Here is a 23,177-nt window from a genome sequence, read left to right on the forward strand (position 1 = left end):
CTACTGCTCATACTTGCTATCAAAAAAATTTTAATTATATTGATTTGTCTAAAGCTAGTTGTTCTCTTAGAAGTCACTTACCAATGATTCCGCTTTGTTGGTTTTGCTTTGGGTGAAGAGCAACACTACCTTCAAGCCCCCATCATCATCATCATCATAACCTTGTCAAATTGTAGTATTATTTTATTAACCAAACATTAATACAGAAGAGTATTACCTTTGCCTAAGTTTCAGGAGGGTCAAGTACTAGTAAAGAAGATGCTTCTAGCTAGCTTTCTTCTTGATGTTTGCAGTGATTTTTTGCTTTCTTGAAGGAACAAGGGGGTGTAATGAGAATTCATGCATTGTTTCATTCACTGTTTCATATACTTTTCACTCTTGCTTGAAGTCCACACTTTCTCTTCTTGCCCTATTTCTACTTGTCCTTCAGTTTGTCCCCATATAAAATCTTCCCATTATCTTGCTTAAATAGCCTCAGTGTTATCTGTTACCTATTAAATAACCTCAGTGTTTCCTATAACATACACTATTAAAAAACTGGTCATATTTTATTATATCAAGTTATTAATATTTCTATGTCTTTCCTTTCTGTGAGTTTTCTAAAAGTAAGACCTCTAGGGCCTTCCCCAGCTAGTCAATAAGTGTGAATTAATTAACCAATTAATATGTATTAAGTGAATGTTTTTAAACTAGTTAGCATTTTGAAAGACAATTAATTTCACTCCATAAGTTAATTTCACAGAGTAAATTACAGTTGAGACAAAGGATTGAATGTTCATATTAAATAATACTATAATGAAAATATCACTGTAAAAGTCAGGAAAAAATGTATTTTTCTTAACATTTGAATTTGCCTCTAAGAAAAGACCATTTTTGTTGATAGCTGCAGGAGCTGACTGTAAGAGTAACACTGAGCAGTAACAGTTACTTGCTGAGTTTCAGGGAATCAAGTTCAGTTAAATTAAGGGTTTCCTTTGTCCCAGCTCAGAGTAGGTATGCACAACTGAAGCAAGCATTGAATTGTTTCATAAAACAGAAAAGATTTCAGACACTGAAATATGAAAAGGAGAGAAGAAAGAAAAGTTTCTTGACATACACAAAAGGAATTCAGGGGAAGTTAGGAATGTATATAGCCATACTTCCTAAGTTTTGCCAAGTGAAAAATGTATGTATGCTGTAATATCTCTTCTTTTTCTTCCCAAGAAATCATCAGCAAAATATGTATTTCTCTTGAGCACAGAATACACTTGAATCTATATTTTGAGGGGTAAAATGGAATCATTAATCCAGTTTCAAGACTGATATAAGACAAGATCACACCATATCTGTGTTTATACTGGTTAATCTAAGAAGCATGTTTAATGATTATGTAGAAGCATAAAAATGCTTTAGAATCTAAAAGGACAGGAAAAATAAAGGGTGATATTAGCATATTCAATTATAAAAAGTTTAAAATTTTATATTATAAAAAATATACATAAATATATACATAATTGAAATTCACCAAGAAAAGATTTGTAGGACAGGGTTAATTCATCTTTAAGAGCCCATAAAAATTCATAAGAAAATATCAAGACACTAATACAGTAAAAAAAAAAAAAAGATGAAGAGACAGTTGATAATTAGTAAACAAACATATGGGGAAATGCTCAAACTCTCTGGCTATTAAAAAAATATAAATTGAAAAAAATAACAAGCTATGTTTTTGTATTATTAAATAAGTAAAATTTTTAAATAACATTTTAACCTTATATGAACATGGATGTTTGCAAAGCAGAATGCATGCATTCTTTGCTATTGGCAGTTTAAATCGAAGAACTTTTTCAGGAAAAAAATGTTACTTTATATTTCAAAAGCCATAAATATGTTCATATTCCTTAACCTAGTATTTCTGGAATTTATCCCAAGAAAACAATTGAAAGGGAGAAAATGTCATATGGATAAAGTTGTTCATGACAGAGCAGTTTAAAACTGTTGATTTTAAAAGAGCAATGATATTTCAAATGCTTTTAAAATATTATCTTTGCATTATTCTAGTGTTGTATTTGAATCTTTTAAAAATCCTTAAAGCTTAAGATTTTAAAAGAAAGATTACTTTCCTTTTATCAGAAAATAATCAAGATCATTTCATTTTATTATGCAAATTTTACTCAAAATAGAATGAACAATTACTGTATCAATTAAAATGTAGCTCAGAAAATAGTATGCTGGTTTCAGAATTGTCACAATGTTAAAAAAATATATATATAGTACTATTCTGCTTTTAAATATAACAAGATTAGTTTTATAAGGCTGAGATACTATTACAGATTTCTAATAATATTTCGGATGGACCAGTTTTATTTTTTAATAATCTCTTTTTTATGACCAAAGAGTAACACATATTCGCTGCAGTAAATTTAGAAAAAAGGAAAATGAATGAAGAAAAAAGTAAAATCTTTGGCCTCCTATCATCCCAAGATAGCCATTATCAATATTTGACCTGTATTCATTCTATATCCATTAACAAAATAGACTCATCATGTGCAGTAATGTTTTATAGGCCTTTCTTTGCTTTTATATAACATGATATCTTGTACATTTTGTTAAATATTCATCTGCATCATAATTTTTTATCCCTGGATTGTATCTAAACCTGCCTTATTTAATTCAATATCTAGTGGTGAATTAGATCTGTTCTTCTAAAAACAGAACAGAAAAAGGAAAAGTCATGCAAATGCCTCATAAACAAAGATAAAATAATAGTATTGAAAAATGTTTTAATAAAGAACACTTTTGTTCACTCAATCCCCTGTAAGTCTGCTTTATGGAGCAGATGTCAAATGTTTTTGTTTTATTGTGATTTTTACCATAGCCCAAAAGTCAATATTCTGCTGTCAGATGTGAGCTTACATGTGAAGAATAGGAAAGGAACTTAACTAGGAAGCATGAAGCTCAGGGAATTTAATTTGCATCTAATTCACTAAGCATACATGTTTACATGACCTTTAGAAAAAGAAATTAAACCAGTTTTTTACTAGCTCTAGGCAATCCAAGTTAAAGTGGCGATTGAATCAAAAATCTGAAATACTCCTTACAAGATAGGCAGGCTAACAGAATATTACTTTAATTCAAATATATTTCACTATTAAATTCATAGTTGCATTAATGTGGTGCTTTCAGTCTAGTAAGTGGGTTTAAATTTTAGTTCTAGCTGAGTTGTTTCATAAACCATAGATTATTTTACTAAGCATCGAAACAATTCTGCTTCTTCCCCCCACATCCAAGATTTAAAAGTTCCATTTCAAAGCATCCAGATTTTCTTTTGACACTATTTTAAATCAGCTTCATAACTTTGATTAGAGAGAATATCTAGTATAAAACTGATATAAAATCAGGAAGCACAGGTTAGGGGCCAGCTTCATCATTACATGTCTATATGATATAAAGAAATAATCTTTTTAGGACTTACTTTTATCACCTGTAGAATAGTGGGTTATCTAATCTTGAAGAGTCCGTTTATCTTTAAAACTTTGGTGTTCTAGTCTGCGTTCCCCATCCTTTCTGTAAATATAACAAAGTGGTGTCAATATCTTGCAAGGAAACTGCTGCACTTTGCTGTTGCGAGAAGGGATAAAATAGCTATATCTCACTTCGTTCTCAGACTTCCTCACTACTCCTGAGGAACATATGACTTAAATATTTACTGAATGAAACGAAAGTATGAGTGAGCTGCTATATATATATATATAGGGCAAAAAGAGGAATGGATTAGTATGCCAATACAGTATTATCTAGTGTCAATACAGTATTGTCTGTGTATATTTTAAATTTTATTGAAGTACCATGGATTTATAGTGCTGGGTGAATTTCTGCTATACAACATACTGACCAAGTTATACATAGATTTTTCATCATTATAGTTTATCACAGGATATTGAATAGATTTCTCTGTGCTATACGATAAGACCTTGTTGTTTACACATTCTATATATTATAGTTTGCATTTGCTAATCCCCAGCTCCCTGTCAAGCCTGCCCCATACCCTACCTGGCAACCAAAAGTCCATTCTCTATGTCAAGCAGTTATATTGAGCAGGCATATAATTCTCTTTCCTTTATTATACACCAGCTCCTGTATAAAAAGGATTCTGACATTATAGGAAGGGCAGCAAGTAGAGGATGGATTAGGGTCCAAACAGATGAGATGGAAGTAAATATTCCAGCTGTTAAAAGTTATTCTAATACTTGTTCCTTTCTTTAAAAAAAATTCTCTATCTTGATTTCTTCTAAACATTTTACTTAGAGTACTGAAAAATGATCAGTGAACAAAAGAAGATCACCAGTTTGGAGAGAATGCAAAAAAGAAAAAGAAAAACAAGCTCCATGGATTTCACCAAAAAAACCCCCCCAATGAACAGATTACATACAGCCTGACTGGGCAGAGACTGAGGATTTACCGATGTCTTTGTTACACAGAATTAAATTCATGTACTTGAGTAGGAGGGACAGGCAGGGTGGCAAAGCTAACGAAATTAATGTGAGAGTCCTGATATTTGAATCTGCAGAACGGGATGAGATCACCTAGTAACTGACTGCAGGTAGATACAGATACAGATACAGGTCTGTCACCATCAGCTGTTGCCCTTAGAGTGTGTGTGTGTATCTATACTTTTCCCATCTTGAGATCATAAAGATATTCTCTGATGCATTTTTTCCAAGCTTCCAGTTTGTTTTTGTCATTGTTGCTATTTTTGTTTTACTGATATTATATCGTGTATTTTTGTGTGTGCTGTAAGGTATGAGCTTAATATTTTTATTTTACTAAAACATCCAGTTTTCCCAGCAAAGTTATTGTTCATCTTTTCACCACAAATTTAATACTGTGTTTATCATTGTGTCAAAGAGCTGCTCTTTTTCCTGGTTAGCATCATATCCAACCATCTCCTACTAACAGTAGTGCCACCTTCTTTGTGAGGTACTGTCAGTCTTTGCTTTCACGTGGGGCCGTCAATGATATTAATACATTGGGTTGGCCAAAAAGCTCATTCAGGTTTTTCCATAACATCTGACAGAAAAACCTGAATTAATTTTATGGCCAACCCAATCTGCTGAGTCAAAATGGATGATCAAATCACCAGGTCAAGTCAGTTCGTGTTTGTCTGGAATTCGAATCCTGAGAGCTGACACTCCGTGACAAAAGACAATGAATAGAGCCAATGACCTACATTTTGCCCAAGTCAATGAACATTTTTACCCTTTACTCACTCGATCTTTCTCAGCAGCATGTGACGTATTTGACTGTTCTTTCCTGGAATCCTTTTCCCTAGTCTTCCCACGTCACCACAGCCAGTTGGTGTCTCAGTGGCAGCCCTCACTCAGTCTCCTGTCCTCACTTCCCATCCTCTTTTATCTTCTGCATGTTACCTAGGGCTTTGAACTTGGCCCTCATCCCTGATCTATTACCTCATTCTGAAATTATCTTACTTATATAATTGTTCAGGATTTTATCGTTTACTTTCACTAGAATGCAGTTTCAGGGAAGACAGAATTTTATTTGTCCTGTTCACTGCTCTTATCTAAAGCACCTAGTATAGTACCTGATCCATGGTAAGTGACCAACACATGCTTGCCAAATACCTGTAAAAGCATTTAGCTCATTAAGCTATACTTTAAAATATACATCCATATATATATATATATATATATATATATATATATATATATATATGTATTCCTTGTGTGTCTTTTGAACATCGGATACTGTATTAGACACTAGGACTATCAAGTGACATTGAATATCATCTCTATATCTGAAGTCTTTATAGCCTAGACAGTGCTTACCACAGAGAGTTGCCTTGAACATTGTGGGCAAACCACAGAATCAGGTGGGAAAAAGACAGGTGAGAAACTTCTCAGTAAAACATACGCAAGATATCCTCTGAGATTAGTATGGAAAGGAAAACAAGTCTTTTTTAAGTCTTTTGCACCAAGATAAAAGGCAATATATGAGAGAAAAGATTTATCTGGAAACATGGCCATAGATGGAAGCCTGTGGTGCTAAGTTCCATGACTATAGTCTCACTATTTTGGCAGCCAGTAGCTAGAATGCTCCAAATGATCTAACTGGGAGGGAAAAAGTCCATTTCTAAAAACACCCAAATCACATAACACTTCATTACTCAAAGATAACAACTTCAGTCATACTTTAAGTAGTAAATCAGCAAAATTATAGCAACAGGCTTGCAATATATTCAAGAACTACAGTACAATCTCTCGACTGAATTTTCATTATGGACTTCAACATTTAATATATGAAAATATTCATATATAGAAACTGGCCCTAAAAAGTCATTTTCAGGGCAATGAGAATTGAGTACGAACTACATGGCATACCTGACATTGACAAAGAGCTTTACTAGATCCTTCTACCAGTCTGCTTTCAGTGTCTTTTTCATGCCCAGGCCACATATCCTTTTCTTTCAAAAAATTTTAAAATTATTTCCTTACAGTCATGTCAACTGGCATGTGGAATCTGAGTTTCCCAATCAGGGATCGAAAACATGCCCCCTGCGCTAGCAATGCAGAGTCTTAAACCCCTGGACTGCTGCGGAAGTCTCAAGTTACTTTTTCCAGGCTTACCTTCTCTTTAACCCAAGAGTCTTCAAAGACTCAGCCAACTTCTCTCTACTTTTTAAAACAGTTCCCACTATATGCTAAGTTGTGGGAAATGTCCCATTTACAATAGCAACAAGAGAACTACACTACAAGAACTAAACATAGCAAATGCTGAAGGAAACACAGCTCTAAGGAAAAAACACTTTAATAAAGGGTATGAAAAAATATCTGAATCTCTGGAAAGACAAACAGGTGATGTTTACATGATAAGACTTATGTAAATATGTCAATTCTTCCAAAAGTAATGTATAGATTATTTAAAATTACTTGAAATTCTAATCAAACAACCAATGATGTTCAATATTATTTTTTGGAACCTGAAATTTGATATTCATCTGGAAAATTAGGCAAAAAGAATAAAAATAATTTTGGGAGGAAATGTTTTAAAAAGAAGCATTTTCTCTCCAGCATTTTTGTTTACTTTCACTGGAATGCAATTTCTGGGAAGACAGAATTTTATTTGGGCATTTTCTTTCCAGCAAACAAAATTTTTAGTAATATAAGTTAGATACAGTTGGTTTGGGAGTAGATGGGTGGATCTAAGGAATAGACTGGAGAATACAAAATATGACCCACTTGTGTAGAAATTAGCATATGATTATGATCAAGTTCATTGGTTGCAATCGACAGCCATGAGAAGTATTTAATTCAGAGATTTTCTGAGTAGTCTACTGAATGGAGAGTGTTTTAAGTATTTAGGACCCAAGAAATCCAGGAATAAGGGAAACTCTGGGATTTTCAGTATTAAACAAAACCAAAGCAACCATCACAACAAGAAAACCTCATGCGTTATCTCTAGATGATGCCACTAGTGGTCTTTGGTGACCACCATAAGATCACAAAAGTAATGAGAAAAAACACTAGGTTGTTGTTGATTGAAGAAAAAAAATGGAAGGGGAGAAAAAGTAAAAAGATAAATGTAGACAACTATTTGGAGGAATCTGGTTATGAAGAGTTATAGAAAGAATGGATATTAAACAAAGGAGTTAGTGGGTCAAGGAAGATTTTTATTTTGTGTTTTGAGATTTGAAATATTAAAATATGTTTGTATGTCAGCTTTTTTTTTTCTTTTACTTTTTGACCATGCTCTTCAGCATGTGGGATCTTAGTGCCCCAACCAGGGATCAAACCCACACCCCCTGCATTGGAAGTGAAGAGTCTTAACCACTGGACCACCAGGGAAGTCCTCTATGTCAAACTGAATGAGACAGTTCAGAAAGAGAATTGATAGTGCCAGAGAGAAAGTAAGTGTTCCATTATAGGAACAAATTTCTTGGGAAGACAAGGTAGAAGTCAAGGTTTTAAAAAGAGAGAAGACTTTTCTTTCATTTTAATAAGGATGTAGAGTACATGGGTTCCATCTGATGCAAGATGATGATAGAGTCAATAGTGGGAAGATAAAGTGGTTCTATTTTCTTCTGTGAAATATGCAATGAAGTTAGCACCTGGCAGTGAACCAGGCACGGGAGAGTTAAGTAAAGAGACAAGGGTGCAATAGTCACCCTAGATTGAAAACATGAAAGCAAATGAAGAGAGTTAAATGCAGTCAGATCTCCAGACAGTAACTTGCAAAGTGACAGCGATCAGTACAGATACTCGTTTGGGGTCTTGCAGTATTTAGCTTCTCTGATACAGTAATGAGAACAGAGATAGTTAGATTTAGCATATAAATACTTAGGCTTGGATGTTTTCCAGATTAGATGAGAGGAGAGTGTTGAAAGGAAATCAAGGTTATTTGCAAAGAGATTTACACGCTGAATCACTGAATTTAAGCTGGTAAATTGGGGAATGAAGATGTGAGGAGAGTGACGCAATGAGAACATGGCACAGTTCATAGATTGAGGGTATCAACGAGGTTTCAGCCTTGCTTGAGAAAGACTAGAGAAACTGAGATAGAATGAGCAGTAATGAAGCCAACGGATAGGATATTTGACTTAGAGATTTTGGATTCGCTCCAGTTTTTAGTGTCATTCAGAAAAGGAAGGGTAACTTGAGTGGCTTGCTCAGATCATTGGAGCTTAAAGGTCACTAATTAAAGAGGTCAGAGAGATGGGTGGGTCAGAGACTGTGAACAAGCAAGTCACCAATTACAGTCCTAGCAGCAGCAGTGCTGAGGGACTCAGTGAGCTGGATGCTAATGAAACTAATCAGTGAATGAGGATGACCTAGAAGAGGTCCATAGTAACATACTTCAAAGAAGTTTTGAAGGAAGAAGAAAGAAAAAGAGCTTGGAACCGGTAATGTGAAGGAGCGGGGGCGCCCATGCACATAGAACCTTGAGGGACAAAAATCCAACCCTACTTAAGAGGAAAGTAGTGAATAGAGCATCTTTAATGCACAGCCATGTAGAGTTAAAGCAACACAATAAAGGGAATGTCCGTAAAATAAATAGATTAAAGTGGTTTATTGATGATGGATCATGAATTCCACAAGGCCAAAAGGAAGATTCATGGCAGGGGAGAGGTGTTCTAATTAATACCCTATGAAGAAATGTGAAGATGAGTAGTCATATCATAACAAGGGGGCTTCCCTGGTGGCTCAGATGGTAAAGAATCTGCCTGCAATGTGGGAAACCCAGGTTCAATCTCTGGATTGGGAAGATTCCATGGAAAAGGGAATGGCAACCCACAGCAATATTCTTGTCTGGAATGTTCCATGGACAGAGGAGCCTGGCAAGCTAGTCCGTAGGGTCTCAAAGAGTCTGGAACATGACTGAGTGAGTAACACACACACACACACACACACACACACACACAAACACACCATGAGAAGGCATGGAGGATGGGGTGATTGGCATTGGCCTAAAGCACCAAGCAGTGAGTATCTCAGGCTGGTCAGCCACTACCTGATGAAGAATTGAAGCAGCATGGAGCATGTAGAGATATTTTTCTTTCATTTTTCATTAGGAATTCACTTTGGAATTTTTAAATTCATCTTTAAATGAATTCACTGTGGGCAGCACTTATTAATCTGTTTAACATTATTTTTGTTATAAAAATACTCATGGTTACAGTTTTAAAACTTCAAATAGTGTAGAAATTGTGGGATGAAATGTAAATGCCCCCATTTATTTCACCTCACCCTCAGATAAATATGCCCTTAAAATAACCAATGTTAACCATTTCTTATGTGTTATTTCAGAAATAACAAATCCAAAACCACAAATACAGTTATGCATATTGTATTATACTTTCTTTTTTTTCCCTTTAATTGAATAAGATGAAATTTCTGCAATTATTCTAGGTGTCTACATACATATCTCCTATTCAAAGCCTGCATAGTCTTCATAATGAGATAAACCCTATAAAAGCATATATGCAATACTATCATACTGGCCACCGTTATTCCTGAAGACCTAGAAGCATGAGGACTAATTCTGATTAAGACTCTCAATAAAAGATTTTAGCAAAGATCAATAAAGAACTGACTCAGAGTAAATAAATGAATGGAAATATTGCCTTTCAGCAACCATATCACCTGAATCAGTGTCTTGCAAAGTGTGCCTGCTGCTCTCACATGTTAATCAAGCAGTCAAAGCCATGGTTAAGGCCAGTGGTACTGCCACTCAGAAGGAAGCACTTGTACTGATATTAATGAGACTTTTTTTTTTAAATTTTAAATTACTGAGAACGATGACTCACTTGTCAACTGGCATCATTTTATCTCCTAGTTTATCTCCTAATGTCCTGGGAAATAGGGCTTCCCAGGTGGCTCAGTGGTAAAGAATCTGCCTGCTAGTGCAGGAGACACAGGAGACTTGGGTTTGATCCCTGGGTCGAGAAGATCCTTTGGCAAAGGGACTGGCAACCCCCTCCAGCATTCTTGCATGGAGAATCCCATGGGTGGAGGAGCGTGAATCATTCCTGTTCGTTTTATTTAGCTAAATGTACATACTTTTCTTTAGATATTCATTGTGGGGGAAAGCAATAACAAAAATAAAAACAGATCCTTCATAACGAAAGGCTCAGTTCAGCTCAGTTCAGTCGCTCAGTCGTGTCTGACTCTTTGAAACCCCATGAATTGCAGCACACCAGGCCTCCCTGTCCATCACAAACTCCCGGAGTTTACTCAGACTCATGCCCATTGAGTCGGTAATGCCATCCAGCCATCTCACCCTCTATCATCCCCTTCTCCTCCTGCCCCCAATCCCTCCCAGCATCAGGGTCTTTTCCAATGAATCAACTCTTCACATGAGGTGGCCAAAGTATTGGAGTTTCAGCTTTAGCATCAGTCCTTCCAATGAACACCCAGGACTGATCTCCTTTATGATGGACTGGTTGGATCTCCTTGCAGTCCAAGGGACTCTCAAGAGTCTTCTCCAACACCACAGTTCAAAAGCATCAATTTTTCAGTGCTCAGCTTTCTTCACAGTCCAACTCTCACATCCATACATGACCACTGGAAAAACCATAGCCTTGACTAGATGGACCTTTGTTGGCAAAGTAATGTCTCTGCTTTTTAATATGCTATCTAGGTTGATCATAACTTTTCTTCCAAGGAGTAAGTGTCTTTTAATTTCATGGCTGCAATCACCATCTGCAGTGATTTTGGAGCCCCCCAAAATAAAGTCTGACACTGTTTCCACTGTTTCCCTGTCTAATTCCCATGAAGTGATGGGACCAGATGCCATGATCTTAGTTTTCAGAATGTTGGCCTTTAAGCCAACTTTTTCACTCTCCTCTTTCACTTTCATCATGAGGCTCTTTAGTTCCTCTTCACTTCCTGCCATAAGGGTGGTGTCATCTGCATATCTGAGGTTATTGATATTTCTCCTGGCAGTCTTGATTCTAGCTTGTACTTCTTCCAGCCCAGCATTTCTCATAATGTACTCTGCACATAAGTTAAATAAGCAGGGTGACAATATACAGCCTTGACGTACTCCTTTTCCTATTTGGAACCAGTTTGTTGTTCCATGTCCAGTTCTAACTATTGCTTCCTGACCTGCATATAGGTTTCTCAAGAGGCAGGTCAGGTGGTCTGGTATGCCCATCTCTTTCAGAATTTTCCAGTTTATTGTGATCCACACAGTCAAAGGCTTTGGCATAGTCAATAAAGCAGAAATAGATGTTTTTCTGGAACTCTCTTGCTTTTTCGATGATCCAGCGGATGTTGGCAATTTGATCTCTGGTTCCTCTGCCTTTTCTAAAACATCTGGAAGTTCATGGTTCACGTATTGCTGAAGCCTGGCTTGGAGAATTTTGAGCATTACTTTACTAGCATGTGAGATGAGTGCAATTGTGAGGTAGTCTGAGCATTCTTTGGCATTGCCTTTCTTTGGGATTGGAATGAAAACTGAAATTTTCCAGTCCTGTGGCCACTGCTGAGTTTTCCAAATTTGCTGGCATATTGTGTGCAGCACTTTTAGAGCATCATCTTTCAGGATTTGAAACAGCTCAACTGGAATTCCATCACATCCACTAGCTTTGTTTGTAGTGATGCTTTTTAAGGCCCACTTGACCAGTGCCTTCTCTTAGCAAAACTGTATTAGCCTTTGCCCTGCTTCATTCCGTACTCTAGGGCCAAATTTGGCTGTTACTCCAGGTGTTTCTTGACCTCCTACTTTTGCATTCCAGTCCCCTATAACGAGAAGGACATCTTTTTGGGGTATTCGTTCTAAAAGGTCTTGTAGGTCTTCATAAAACTGTTTAGCTTCAGCTTCTTCAGCATTTCTGGTTGGGGCATAGACTTGGATTACCATGATATTTTATGGTTTGCCTTGGAAACGAACAGAGATCATTCTGTCATTTTTGTGATTGCATCCAAGTACTGCATTTTGGACTTTTGTTGACCATGATGGCTACTCCATTTCTTCTAAGACTATATGGGTACTTTCCGTCATTTTAGAAATATAAATTCCTTTAAAAAAATTTTTATTGGAGTTGATTTACAGTGTTGTATTAGTTTTGGATGTATAGCAAAGGGAATCAGTTATACGTACACATATACACACACAGTCTCTTTTCAGCTTCTTTTCCCAGATAGGCCATTGCAGGGTATTGACGTACTGTGCCGCAGGTCCTTTGTTAGTTTTGTATTCTATAAACAGTAGCATGTACATGTCAGCCTCAGTCTCCCAATTTACCCCTCTCCCTCTTAGCCCCTATAACGGTGTTTGTTTTCTCCATCTGTGACTCTGTTTTGTAAATAAGTTCATTTGTACCCCTTTTTTAGATTCCACATGTAAGTGATATCATATGATATTTGTCTTTCTGCGTCTAACTTACTCCATTCAGTATGACAATCTCTAGGTCTATTCATGTTGCTGCAAATGGCTTTATTTTGTTATTTTTTTATGGCTGAGTAATATATATTTCATTGTATATATGTGCCACATCTTCTTTATCCATTCTTCTGTCAATGGACATTTAGGTCGCTTTCGTATCCTGGTTATTGTAAATAGTGCTGCAATGAACACGGAAATTCCTTTTTAAAAACAGTCTTCATTAGCCCTGTTACTTGTTTTTAGCCATTTTGAGCAAAGCTTTCTGTCACTCGTAACTTAAGTATTCATCCTGATGAAAGGAACGTGAGGGGAATTTTGATCTTCCTTAGTACAAAGCTCTAGTGCCCAGCAGTAAGGAAGTGATATAGAGAAGCAGATAGAAACCAGGCTTACAGGGCCTCCCAGGCCGGGTTGTTGTTTAGGGTTATATTGTCAGTACAGCAGGAATTTGTCCAGAAGTTGGGAATTGGGAAGTGATGTAATCGCTATGAGGAAAGTAGGAAGAGACAAATGTGGCTCCGGGGAGACCATGCTCTAAATAATCCATGTGACGGATGACGGAGGTTTAAACCCAGTGGTGGTAGTAGAGATGGGGAGAATTAAATGGATATGAAATATTTTGTAGAAAGATTTATAGGCCGTAAATCAGAGGCTTCTCCAGGTCTAAATTTGCCATTTATTTGACCAAATGGCACAATTGCTAGTCTTTATGCAACATGCTTCCTTTCTATTTTAAGATTTTTTTTTTCCATTTCAATTTTTATGAGGCTGTGGACATAGCACTTGAATATCATGGACTGTTCTATTTCCCCCTCCCATTAGCATTCCTTGCTCCTTCCCCACCCTTCCCTTCTCCAAATGAATAAGTTTCATAAGATAATAATCAATAAAATTTGGTCTCATTCTCCTAATAGTCAGCAATACTATTTCTTAATTGCTGCAATTTTTTCTTTTTTATTCAGCAGTGTGTTTAAGAAGATAAGTTAATCCAGCTTCCAGGATGACACAAAGGGAGACATAAAAGTTATTGCTTTGGGTGCTGCTTCAGGCAACCTTCTTTCATTTTTCTTTACTGTCTCCCTATCTGTCAGAAAGGGGAAAAAATACCTTTGCTGTTCGCTGATCTCGTGCACTGTCATACACAACTAACCAAGAAATAATATTTTTCTAGGTAATGTACTTTCATGTCTGATTTGATGGAATTTCATGAAGTCTTGACATGGTTTTGAAGTTCTCTTTAGAGATCTGGTGACTTTTGCATTTCTTGAACTCTGCCTTACAGAAGTGCGTTCTTTCAAAGCTCTGAAAAATATCTACAGTAGCGTTTATGACTATTTCCCTTAAATCCCAATAGGCCAAGGATGTACAAGTCAGTGGCTTGGTAAATTATAAAGTGTGGAAATATACAGATTTGCCTCATTTTGCAGAAAGATGTGTTCCTGAAAAGTTAATCGGTTTTAAAATAAGTCCAATCCTATTTTTAAAATGCTGGGAAGGGTTTTTAAGGCAACTCAGCGGCATATCTTGTGTGTGTGTTTCATCCTTTTGTAATGCAAATATTCATGACTGAATTTACCTGCTTTGTTATCTAAAAGTTTTGTATTTGGTTTTAGTTTTTATGAATGGCACATTTATATTATTACTTTTGAAAGACTGCTGATTATAGTGACAGGAATCTGACTCTCAACTAGGCACACAATTTAGTACCAAGGTATCCATTCTCAAGAAAATAACTTTTCATATATACTTTGTTACTTCCAAATGATATCTCTACACTAAATTATCAGTGTGGTGAAAATATCAATAATATTAACCTTGATAATAAAAAACAGCAAGTTAGGGTCTTATTTAAATGACTATTGTGTGATATAACCACTTGGTTTTTGCTCTTGTGATTGTCTTCATTAAGGCAGATTCTTTACTCTTTGAGCCACCAGGGAAGCCCAGGCTATTATTATCCCTAAACAAATGAAACATTTAAAAAATTTTTGTGTGTATTGTTCTTTTTTCAATTTCACGAGCTATTTATTTGAAAGCAAAAATCCAGACTCTTGACACCCTATCCATGTATACACACCCATAATCAAGGTACTGTGTCATTATTTAGATAACAAGTGTCTGGAATGGAAAGAAAACAGACATATGGGAAAAAAAAGTCTTGTGCAGTTACATGTTACAGGAATCTGTTTGTCATATCAAAGGTTTTGAAGCGTCCAAGAAAGGGCTCCTTGTACCAGGAGAGAGTCTCTGCTCTCCCGGGCACAGCAAGCCCCTTCAGAGCAAAGGCTGAAGGCTGATCATCATAGATCAGAGAAAAGAAAATGTGTGATCAAGGGAACATGATGTGAGCCAGTAATTCTGAAGTCACTAAGATAAAGAGGAGGCTTTGCTGGTGGCTCATATGATTAAAACTTTGCCTGCAGTGTAGAAGACCTGGCTTTGATCCCTGGGTTGGGAAGATTCCCTGGAGAATGGAATGGCTACCCACTCCAGTATTCTTTCCTGGATAATCCCATGGGCAGAGGAATCTGGCGGGCTATAGTCCGTGAGATCACAAAGAGTTCGACATGACTGAACAATGAATACGCACACAGAAAAAGAGGAATGTGTTGGACAGCATGGGTTTTATAAGAAAATAAGTGAAGGGCAAAAATAAATAAATAAATAAAATCCTTGTTTCCATCTTGGTTAAAAAGAAGAAATTAAGTGAAGGGTTGGAGAAGCATTTACATGAGCATGTTGCTTTTGCAATAAAAATTTTTAAGCCCTCAGCATGGGATCCCTGAAGGACTAAAGCAAAATTTTAGAACATTAAAGCATTTTTTTTTCATTTATTTTTATTAGTTGGAGGCTAATTACTTTACAATATTGTAGTGGTTTTTGTCATACATTGACATGAATCAGCCATGGATTTACATGTATTCCCCATCCCGATCCCCCCTCCCACCTTCCTCTCTACCCGATCCCTCTGGGTCTTCCCAGTGCATCAGGCCCGAGCACTTGTCTCATGCACCCAACCTGGGCTGGTGATCTGTTTCACCCTAGATAGTATCCATGTTTCGATGCTGTTCTCTCGAAACATCCCACCCTCGCCTTCTCCCACAGATGTTCTGTACATCTGTGTCTCTTTTCCTGTTTTGCATATAGGGTTATCATTACCATCTTTCTAAATTCCATATATATGTGTTAGTATGCTGTAATGTTCTTTATCTTTCTGGCTTACTTCACTCTGTATAAGGGGCTCCAGTTTCATCCATCTCATTAGGACTGGTTCAAATGAATTCTTTTTAATGAACGAGTAATATTCCATGGTGTATATGTACCACAGCTTCCTTATCCATTTGTCTGCTGATGGGCATCTAGGTTGTTTCCATGTCCTGGCTATTATAAACAGTGCTGTGATGAACATTGGGGTGCACGTGTCTCTTTCAGATCTGGTTTCCTCGGTGTGTATGCCCAGAAGTGGTATTGCTGGGTCATATGGCAGTTCTATTTCCAGTTTTTTAAGAAATCTCCACACTGTTCTCCATAGCTGCTGTCCTAGTTTGCATTCCCACCAACAGTGTAAGAGGGTTCCCTTTTCTCCACACCCTCTCCAGCATTTATTGCTTGTAGACTTTTGGATAGCAGCCATCCTGACTGGAGTGTAATGGTACCTCATTGTGGTTTTGATTTGCATTTCTCTGATAATGAGTGATGTTGAGCATCTTTTAAAGCATTTTTTAAAAGACTTTTTTTTTATGTGGACCATTTTTAAAGTCTTTATTGAATTTGTTACAATATTGCTTCCCTTTATGTTTTGATTTTTCTAACCACAAGGCATATGGGATCTTAGCTTCTTGATCAGGAATGGAACCGCACCCCCAGCAATAGAAGGCAAAGCCTTCACCACTGGACCATGTTAATAATCAATTAACGTGTTGATTATTTAAGATAATTCTTCTGAATATTTTCCTTCAAGAGTGAAATTTCAGGGTCTTGGGCTAAAATGAGCATAATGAAGAGACATTCAAGCTATTATAAAATCATCCCAGTAATACATATCTAGTAAGTCAAACAGCAAGTGTATTACTCAGCTGTTATAAAATCATCCTGTTTTCCTAACACAAATAATAAGTATCCTCATCCTGAATCCCTTCTATCTTCTGATACATAATCAGCTTCTTCGGGTGCAATGTGGTTACCCTGGGAAAAGTTTTTTTCCTTCCGCTGAGCATTTTCAAACCCTCTGGCTCTTAGTTGGCTTCATCTCATTACGTCTATGCAAAGTTTGTAGAAATTTAACATTTCACAAATTGGAATTTAAAGCAAGAATGAGTATCTGTTTAAAAATGTCATTTTAGACATATTTATAATGTCATATTTCAGTTAACTTAATGGACGCCCTCCAACAATTCCAGATATCTATCTGTAAAGTATTTCTGTTAATTGCCTTAAGCAATTTTTTTTTTTACTCTACACGTCAGTACTTTGTTTTCTCTTATTCATTGACCATCTTCTTTAAGAGCTTAAACAGTCATTCATTATATATTTATTAGCAGGCACTGTTAGTATGGTCAATAGACACTGATATACAAGGATTCATACATAGAACATGGATCTTGCTTCCAGGAGCTCTGGTCTAGTAGGTAAACAGTAAAGTCAAACCAGCAAAGAGCAAGAACTTAGAGAATACAATGTAGTAAGCGTTATGATGGCCATAAGGACAGGGTGCAGAGGTCTGCAAAAGGAGCTGCACCTAGCCCTTTTCTGTGGAAATTACTCTTAGACTTGCAAAGACTGTAGTATATTGGGTTGACCAAAAGGTTCATTTGGACTTTTCCAAGACACCTTGCAGAAAACCTGAAACTTTTGGCCAACCCAATATTTCATTGTATGTTGAGTGCCAATGATGTCATTAATTAGACTTCATTTCCCATTGAAGCAAAGAAAAAGTAAAACTTGACAAGTTTTCTTCCTTTCCTTGGAAAGAAAGAGGATGGGTAAATTTAGGGTGAAGCTATTATAAAAAATGTCCCTTCATTATTCGTATCCCTGCCAGTCCCTCCATTGGGGTGGTTTGCAGAGATTGTGACAACTCAGTGATTGTAAGATGTAATAAGCAATATTCAGGATTCCTTCTAAAGGATCATATTGAGATAAGAAAATAATAAGCAATGAACTTGGGTAATAAGTCTTACTTTCAAGTTATTCAGCTATAATATGAAACAAACAGAGACCAGATAGTCTAATTGTTGTGTTCATGTTCATACTTTTAGGTATTTATACTATGCTTCACTCTATAAGTGCTTAAAATGACTTTTGAAATTTCTTTAGCAGAGGGGAAGATATTCCCAGTATGTTGAAATCAATGTGGTTTAGATTAGACATGCTTAAACAGATTCAGTGTTTGAACATAATAGGGAAATTATTGATTATGAGATAAAGGTAGATAGAGCTGATCACCTTAATTATGCAAATAGTTAATATGAAAACATTAATTTAATTGGTTTGCGCACACAACAAACAAACGAAGATGATTTTCACATTGCTCGTCTCCGTGACCTAAAATAAAAATCCCAGAAAGTTAAATCCAACTAAATACAGAATATGTATAAAATAGTCACACTGGGAGTGGAAAAAGTCTCTTAGTTGTTGACTAGTACTGTAATATGAAGGCGTCCCAGTTGGTGTTAGTGGTAAAGAACTTCCCTGCCAGTGCAGGAGACATAAGAGACACAGGTTCGAACCCTGGGTCAGGAAGATACGCTGGAGGAGGGTGTGGCAACCCACTCCAGTATTCGTGCTTGGAGAATCCCATGGATAGAGGAGTCTGGCAGGCTACAGTCCATAGGGCTGCAAAGAGTCAGACATTACTGAAGCAATTTAACATGCACGCACACACTGTAATCTGAACTTCAGTGAGATTGGTTGCTGTCATATAGGGAAAATTCTAGGGAAAAATTTTTTTAGTCTTAGGAATATAGAATGCTTGTAAACCACATTTTTATTCTTCTTCACTCTTTCACTCTGTCACAGGTCTCGATTTGATGCAACACATGTGTTAATTGATTTTTTTTCCTTGTCTTCATCTATCCTACTTACATTATCTGGGTATTTAATTCTTTTTCAGTAGTGTAAACCACCTTCTAAGACAGGAAAATGAGCTGGTGATACCAGCATTGCCTATGTTTGACTTGTTCTGGAGTAATCCAAGTATATGATTTGTTAAAGTTATGATACTAGGATCCTTCTAGACTTAACTTTCAGATTTACTAGCTGTGTGAAACAGATGCTGTTCCCTCACGGGGAAGGGTTACCCCACAGGATGACTGCATAGGCACCACCGCCCCCCACCCCATGGAATGCCGTAATGTTAACTCACACTTCCCTCAGAGGGAAAGCAATTCAAAGGTAAACAATCAGCTACCCCTCCCAGACATCTGACATATCATGTACAAAGTACCCTCAGTCCTGGAGGCTATTTCGTCAGCCTCAATCTTTAAAGTATATATAGCATGAAGATTTAAAAGAGCCCCCGACAAGGGCATGGACATGCCTCAACCTTCACTTGGCTACATTTCAAAGAAACGGCACTGGCCATCTGATCAGCTCTGCTTTATATTGCACAGAAAAGACAAATCTTCTGAACAAAGAGGAGGAAAAAACCCTACCAGACTAGAAAACATTATGGCCAGCATGGTTGCAGAACATACAGCACGTCTGAGTAGTAATGAGCCTTATCCCTATAACGTGCAGATGATGTCATGTTTCTGGTTTGTTTTGCTAATTTTTTTGTTTTTTAGTTTTGGGTTTTTTCTTAACCTGGTTTTCCCATCTGTAGGAGCAGAGTCTGGTTGTAATCTGTGGGGGAGCAGATGGTGATGTACCATCAGGCGATGTATCCTTTGGATATTTTTATAAAGATCTGTCCTTAGTAGCCCAATATTGCATTTTCTTACTTTGAGATAGTTTTGTATCTTAAAATTACCCTTACTTGTGATAGTTGCATTTCAAGTGTTTATATCAATTTTTGCTAATTTATACCACTCCCGAAAAACTAGTTAATGGTCTAGAAGCTGGCTTCTTCAGAATTTTTCAAAATTGTATTAGTGTGTCAATAACATTTTTGGTTATCTTTACTATATAATTATGAACAAATAATGTATTATCAATTTAAGTCTACTTCTCCACTTGGGCATTTACGATCACTATAGATTTTTACCTATGAAGAAATATTGAAGTAAATTGTTCTTGAATAGAAAGAGTCACATTGAACTACACAAGAGTCTGCTCTTAGTCTCCAGCACTCCAATAAAAGGAGCCCTGATAACCTTTAGCAAGTATGGCCAAGCATGTCCTGACCCCTCTGGGGTCTTCATGTGCATGTCCTACCAAGATTCTGTTCCATGCCATTTGGTCTATGTTATAATGACTGCCTCTTCTTTCAAGGCCTCATGTGTAAGTTTTGGTTTTAGCACATGCACTTGCTTAAAAAAATTCTAAATCTTCAACAATTGACATCCATAGAAAGTTTAGCATTCTGCAAAGCATTTTGAAAGCAAGTCCATTGATGGGTACTTGCTTCTCTTTCTGTCTATGAGATCAGAGATCCCCTCCTTCATTGCTGTATACTAATCCTCTGCAGTGTAGGCGATGACATAGATGCTTTGAACCCCTTTTGCCCAAAGGATTATTTCCTACTTAATGTCTACACTGAAAAGAGCCCCTATATTGGCTCAACAGTCCACTTCAGACTATAAAACTAGTATTAACATCTACCCAAGAATGGAAGAGGAAATGAAAACATTGCTTGGGGTTGCTGTGTAGCTAAGATGCCTCTCATGAAAGCATGTGTCCTAGGCAAGTGTTGTCCCTCAAGAGTGTTGGTCCTCAAAGGACTAAGGTTGGGTTAGAAGTAGATGTAATTCTTGACAGGCATGATTCCTTTCTGCTATTATGGTTCAGATAGCACTTCTCATCTGTCCTCTCATCAACTGTGTTCAGGTGAGGTATAGTACTGTGTATCTAGGGGAAAATTTAGAGGAGTAGGTAGTTTATCTTTCATCCACCCTGACTCAACCATTTCTTTGCTTTTGCTCAATTGATTTCCTTGTCATACCTCACCACCCTTTCCTTACCTCCATAATATATCCCCTTCAAAAATACTGTTTGGTTTTGTGAGTCTTAATTTCTGGACTTACGTGTTTTAGTTTTTTACCTCATTGTCAACCCTGCCACTATTTCCTATGTCTGTCCTTTTGTCACAGTTTTTACCATTTTCAATTTGTATTCTTAAACTTTTATTGAACACGTTTATATGTCATTTACTAAGACATATAGACCAAAATCAAACCAGTGTCCTGCCCTCAAAAAGCTCATGTTGTATGTAACAGCAGATGGTTAAAATCCATTCATCGATACAATGTGTTTATTTATTCAGAAAGCATAGTGACTGACTGTGAAGTGCCAGTCCCTCATTTTGCCATTAGTAGTGAAACGATTGCTTTCCATCATGGATTTATAATATACTGTGTGGGGGCAGGGGAGGAAAAAAACTAATTATATAATTAATTGTGTGTGTATGCTCAATCACTATGTCGTGTCCGACTCTTTGCAACCCCATGACTGCAATCCTCCAGGCTTCTCTGTCCATGGGATTTTCCAAGCAACAGTGCTGGAGTGGGTTGCCATTTCCTCCTCCAGGGTACCTTACCAACCCAGGGATCAAACTCCTGTCTTATATCTGGTCTCCTTCATTGACAGGCAGATTCTTTACCACTGAGGCACTTGGGACGTTCCTGGTCTGGTAGGACCAGGCAAATGGTCATACATACATAAATACATACATACAGGAATGAAAGTGAGAAAAAATGAAAATTGGTGAGAAAATGAAAATTGGTTGCTCAGTTGTGTCCAACTTTTTGCAGTCCTATGGACTGTATAGCCCACCAGGCTCCTCTGATCATGGGATTCTCCAGGCAAGAATACTGGAGTGGTTATTCATCCCCTTCTCCAGGGTATCTTCCTGACCCAAGGATTGAACCTAGGTCTCCCTCATTGCAGGCAGATTCTTTACCATCTGAGCCACAAGACTACAGACAGGCAAATGAAATTGGGAATTTTCAGCTTTTCGCTGAAAGGAAGCATTTCACAGCTTCTTTGAAGCATTGCCAGCAGCATCACTCTTGTGCGTCCCTGGGTTGGGAAGATCCCCTGGAGAAGGGAAAGGCTACCCACTCCAGTACTTTGGCCTGGAGAATTCCATGGACTGTACAGTCCATGTGGTCACAAAGAGTCTAACACAGCTGAGCAAGTTTCATTTCACTTCACGTCACTTACTCTTGTGCTTAGGGGTTATTATTATGTAAAATAAGGGTTACTTGAAAAAAATCACTGTCTTTGATAGTGGATTCTGTTTTTGTATCCACTTTGATCATCTCTGCCTTAAAGTGTAATAATTTTACTCTATTAACATTTAATATAGGTTTTTATATAGTCAGATATTGGTTAACCATTTTACTAATAGTTTTTCCGTTTGTTCCTCTTTGCTTTGGTACCCTGTTTTCTTTCTCATGTCTTATTTGAGATGATTTAAATATTTTAAAAAATTCCGTTCTAATGTATCAATTCCTTTTTTTACCTATATTGCTTTGTACCTTTCTACCAGTGGCTCCAGGGATTAAAATATAAACTTTAACTTTTCAAAGTCTAATTGCAATAAGTATTCTATCACCCCAAATAAAATGTAGGAAATTTGTTTATTCCCTCCACTTGAAACCTTTTGTCCCAAGGTTGTCAAATGTAGCAAGTTTAATGTATTACAACTCCCAAAAGAAAATATAAATTTTACTTTAAGTAATTCTATGAAATTTAAATAATATTAGAATGAACATGTTTCTCAATATTTACATAGATTTGTCACCCCTGAGACATTTTCTCCTTCTATGAAGATCAAAAGTTCCTTATTTTCATTTTCCTTGGATTTTCCCTGATGGTTCAGACGGTAAAGCGTCTCTCTACAATGTGGGAGATCTGAGTTCAATCCCTGGGTCGGGAAGATTCCCTGGAGAAAGAAATGGCAACCCACTCCAGTACTGTTGCCTAGAAAATCCCATGGATGGAGGAGCTTGGTGCAGGCTACTGTCCATGGGGTTGCAGAGAGTCGGGCACGACTGAACTTCACCACTTTCTTTCATTTTCCTCAGACTAAAGATCTTTTGTTATCTGTTCTACTGTCAATCTGCTATTGACAACTTGTCTAATTTTCTATTATTTGAAAATGTGTTTATTTTGCCTTAATTATGGATAAGATAATT

This window comes from Cervus elaphus, chromosome 21 (genome assembly GCF_910594005.1).
Source record: "Cervus elaphus chromosome 21, mCerEla1.1, whole genome shotgun sequence".
Lineage (NCBI taxonomy): Eukaryota > Metazoa > Chordata > Mammalia > Artiodactyla > Cervidae > Cervus > Cervus elaphus.